We start from the raw sequence: 5,619 nt of genomic DNA on the forward strand, positions 1-5,619 counted from the left end.
TGGTCTTGCCTGTAGGTGCCCTACATATTTGCATTAGGTGAGACTATGTAACACCTCTATAATATCGTACAGTAATATATTACAGTACAATAATAAATTACTATCATTGAAAAATGTTTCAAATAAGAACATCTTGAGTCTAAACTTGGCAAAAAATAACACAGGCTCTGGGCACAAAATTTACTAGTTCTGATAAAATAAACAAGTGTAGCAAACATTACAGGTACATAAACATAATGACGATAATGATGATGATGATGACGATGATGATGAAAAAGCAAGTAGACATGGATGATTGAGTCGGGAACGGAGCTTGAGTGGATTGAAATATCATTCCTATGGGCCTGGTTTATTTTAGGGGTTATAATTTTGGAAAAGCCATGCCCTTTGACTTCGTTGTTTACTGTGTGCCGCGTATCCCACCGTAACTTACAGCAAGATGAAGAAATGATGACAACTACATTAGAAAATTATTGAAGATATAAAAATAAACTAAAAATGGAAAAGTACTTAGGCCCTATTAAAAAGGGACCACTACCAGGAATCAAACCTAAACTGAACTAACGCATTGCCAACAACTTAGTGAAACGAACAACGTGGATCTTCCATTTTTAAGTGTGGTAGTTGCCTTAGTTGAGGTGAGGGCTCTTTAAAAATCAGTACTGTTATTAGGATGGCGAAAAAATGGCAGGCAACAACTCGGAATCTCACCGAAGCAGTTCGACTATTAAATCGGGCAGTTCAACTTCTGAATCAACCAATATCGTAATATTTTGGCTAATTATTACGCTTAAATATTTGCATTTGCGCTAAATATTATTAAGACCTCGTAAACCTATCTATGTATGCCTTGGTTTGGCATTGATTTTTCAAGATTTTTGAAAATATATTGTAGCCCCACCCTATAGGCCTATGTATATAACCAAGCTTTCATTAGACTGCCACACTATTATTAGCATCAGCTTTATTGGTGGAATATTATATAAACAAAAATAAATATTAATATTATATCAAACAGTCAACAAACTTTTCTTGGACAGTATTTACTTATTTACATTATTATTATTATTCTATAACATTTCACTAGTGTAGACCTAAACAGCATAAATGCTAACATTACATACAATAGCACCCACTCTAGTTTAGCGCTATTTCATAAAGATCAGAGCTTAATAGTAAGTACCGTATTTGATAAATAAGTTTTTACATAATGCATAAAACCATACTTATAACCAATTGTATAACTGGATATATTCAAATCATTACCTACTTAAGTTTGATACTATCTACGGAATTTGTATAATTTGTGTTTTGTTTTTAATTAGGACTTAGTAAAATTTATGGAACATTAGGCCCTCTGATTTTTTTCCATAATAAAGGCCTATACTGCTACAAAAACGCATTTGGGTTAAATATATAATACTTCATCAGGCATATAATGTCGGTCTGTGCTTGGCATCGACTTTTTAAGATCTTTTCAAATTATCTTTATGTGTATCAATATGAGATATACTACTGCCGGCCACAGTATCAGCTTTATTGGAAAAAACAAAATTGTATTCCATACTTTTTACTAATATGCCTACTCTGTATACTTCATAAAAAATAGGCCCTTAAATTGTTTTCAATAATAAGGGTCTATCTGCTACGAAAACGCATAATATTTTAGTGTCATCTATTGAGACAAGGCCCCAAGGCCATTTGTGGTGATTTCATGTTACTACTACCCTCTTCTTTAAAATACCTAAAAAATAATGTTCTTGTACAGATTTGGATCCAGTATAGGCCCATTATCGAGAACATTCAGAGGTCCTACGTTCCATAAAGTCCTAATTAAAAACGAGATTAAATATACAAACATATATGGGATAGATTTTATTCCACCAATTAAGCTGATGCTAATTATAGTTTGACAGTCTAGTAAACCTTATAATAAGATTGTGTTCACGGTGGCATAACCTAATTTAATTTATTTATTATTTCCAAGCTAAAGTGCCTGTGCCTAGGGGTTAAATCTGCACGTATACCATATAATGTCTCCGTAGTCTAATGTATACGACACTCGCCTGACAGCGATGTTGCAGGTTCGAATCTCGCCAGAGACACTTTAGTTCATACAATTGAATTAAAAGAGCTTTTCGTTGAAGGGCTATGCTTGATACGATTGGCGGGTCTAGGAATTCGCAATAGAGGGGACAAGGTACAGACTTTCACAGATTGAGGGTCTATAACACCCCAGCCCCACCTTTGAGCTGAGGTAAGAAAATGTATAATTATGGCACCTCTAGATGGCCGGAGATGACAATCTCAGACCTAAATTTGAATATGAATTTCTTTTATTTATTTGTTTAAATAATTTTGACAAATGAAAGGGATAGGGGTTTGGAGGGGCACCACACTGGGTATAGTGCAGCACAGTCTATAGAAGCACAGATACATTGGGGAAAATGTCATCATCACATTCCTTTATTGCTATTGCTGCTGCTGTGGATGGCCGTTGGTTAGAGGATCCAGAGCTTCATTGACAATCGCACAATATTACCGTATCTGATAAATTTTGTCTAGACATAATCTTTCTGTATTGTTTTTGGCGTTTCTTTGTGTACTATATTTCTTGCTCTAACATTCGCCATGGTGAACGCTGTGAATTAAGGTCTAAATCCGCGCCTGCTGTATCAAGAATTTCCAAGCGAGAATAAAAATAATTTTAGTGAAAGGAAGATGAGTTTATACGCGGTGAACAGCGGCGGATTTAAGGGCGGCCAGCCGGCCCGAACCCACCCGCCATTTTTTTTATAATAAAAAAAAAATGTAGAAAAAAAATATATTTTAAAGGTATATTTTATTTCACTTTCGAAAATCAATAAATGAAAGCTCAATGTAAAACATCACATGCAACTCTTCTCCGGTCCCACGAGGGGTTATTGGAAGACTATAGGCCTACTCGTTTGTTTGGCTGAGGTCAAACACTACCGGTAATGAAACTGTGTCCGACAAAAAAAATGTTTAATACTGAGAAATTGGAAATTCCCTATTTACTAAATTTAAAAAAAAAATCTAATGAAGCCACCTCCTTGATACCTGCCAAGTCTTCAACAATTCCCCCATGCAACGCAAGGTCTCATTTAAAGTTCTACCGACCTTCCAGTGTGTAGTGTTTGATCAGGTGTGATTTATACACTCTAAACAACTCCCTGTAAACGAACAGACAACAACAACTTATTTTTTCATGGCCTTGTAGGGCGTTAAACCACAGAAATCTAGGCCTAGAGAAAGTGACTCTGTGAACAATGCAAGGTGGTCAAAACAGCTAACGATCCAATCTATAACCACAGTAAAGTCATTAATTTTCCCTCAATTAAAAATCGTTTGTACAGCAAATTAGAGGCGGTCCTAGTTGGAAAGCTGCTCTGATTAAAGTCAAGGAGGTTTGGTGGATGGATTTCTGAAATCTGCGAGAGTGATTTTTCAATTTTCTACCCTGGAAGATGTGAACATTTGGTAATTCGGAGGAGGCGGGGATGGGAAAAACCCAGAAACAGCAAGAGGGATAGCCTGGCTTCCAGGCCCTAATTTTGGGTTGCTCACTCTTTATTGCACTTAGTGCAACTCACTGGCTACTTATCAAAAAGCTAATTATTTTTAAGTACATCTAGGCCTACTAACGTCTAAACGCACTTTCTGAGTTTTCCTCCATACCTTAGGCCGCCTACTTACCTTCTTTCTAGTTCTTTCCCACTAGTAGTCGCCTTCGATATTCGCAAAACCTTCTCACCGTTCCTAATGGAACACAAGAATATAAATAGCCAAAGAATATTGACGTGGCACGTCCACTGCCTCTTGTCTCTAGAATGACCTATTTAGGTAATACAGTATGTCGTCTACAATTTTAACATTAAGTATGTACAGCTCTTCAACACATTAACGTCCCCTGCCTTTAATTACTTGGAATCGGCGCATACAAGTCAACCAATGATGGTGATCCATCCATCCATCCTTGACGAAGCGGGTTTTCCCGCAAAAATGGAAATTCCCTATTTACTAGGGAGGAGCCTGAGCCAAACATGCAGTGGCGTAGAAAAGTATTTTTCATTGGAGGGGGTACTGGGGGGAGGATTGGCGTATTAGCGTCAATGTGTGCGCTTGTGCGGACAGGAGATGTGCCCCCCCACCCTCTGAAGCTGGAAACCTTGTTTTTGCAAAATAAATTGGTGCAATTTGATGACTACTTTTAGTGAAATTTTTATCAAAATGAAAATAAAATTTACCTTTACCAATATGGCATATCCGTATCTGTGAGATATTCACAGCGCTTCCTGGTTGAATGCCATGAGGGAGGTCATTGATGTGGAGCAAAAAGAGAAGTGGAAGAATAAGTAAATATTTTTATTATTTGCTCATGAACGATAAACCTCTTAGTTCCTATTTTGTTTTGTTTTTATTACTACGGTTTTGTAAGGTATTAAACATAATAAAAATAATGAGTATTTATATGAGCTATTCACATAACTGCTTAAATGAAATGGCCGAACTTGTTTTTACGAAAAAGTTCCTCCTTGCTATTATAATATCAATAAATTCCTCATCAACCGATATGACATTGCAAATTATTTCTGTGACAGTCTTTTGAAGTGTGTAAAGAAACGCCTCAAATGTTATTTTCGGGCTTTTAGAACACAGAAATTTCGCGGGGGCATGCCCCTGTACTCTTATGACAGTGTTGTCTCGATCGGCCCAACTTACGGCCCCACCCTTTTGGACATCTAGATCCGCCCCTGGAATTTATTGTTTTAAATATTTTGACAACTGATCCTCACAAAGGGCGATCCGTGGTTGAAAGTGGCGGGGGGGGGGACGAAATGCCAAATAAGCAAGCCTTGGTTGGGGGCCAGGGCAACGGCGGCGGAAGTGGGGGCGCCAGGGGGGGCATTGGCACTTTGTATATATGGGAGGGGCTTCCCCCCCACTGTTCCAAGCACAAGTGACAAACATTTTACGAACGCTGCAATGTCATCATTAAATATTATTATTATTATTGTTGTTGTTGTTGTTGTTGTTGTTATTATTATTATTTGTTATTATTATTATTATCCTTATTTGGTGCTTAGACTCCTTGTTTATTTGCGTCTTATAAATTGACCTATTATTATCATTATAAAATATAGATTTTTTTTCATTTTCTAACGAGCATTTACAAGTTCCCTTTTTGAGTTGAGCCAGGGGGCAGCCCAGGGCCCGGGTGAAGGTCCAGGGGCCGAAGCCCCCCTCAGGCGCCTATAACCTTTTATAAGTTGTTTCTAATTGATTTTAAGGAATGCAATTAACTTTTATTTTCATACATTTTCAAAATACAGTGGTAAATCCAGGAACTTGAAATAGAGCTAGGCAGGGAGGGACGTTTACAGATGGAGCCCCGCCATGATTGGGGCTGAGTAGAGAAAATTTATGATTATGGCACCTCTAGTCTGCCGGAAACGGCACTCTCAGCCTAAATTAGAATCATTTTCATTTTTCTCCACTGGGCCCCTTGAATCTGCAATTGAAATACTCCTCATCTAAAGTTTTTAAAATTATCCTGGTAATCATAATGTTCGCTTATATATTTCATGCAAACTAACA

This window comes from Anneissia japonica, unplaced genomic scaffold (assembly GCF_011630105.1).
Source record: "Anneissia japonica isolate Jap-2015-1 unplaced genomic scaffold, ASM1163010v1 scaffold241_len727266_cov204, whole genome shotgun sequence".
Taxonomy (NCBI): Eukaryota; Metazoa; Echinodermata; class Crinoidea; order Comatulida; family Comatulidae; genus Anneissia; species Anneissia japonica.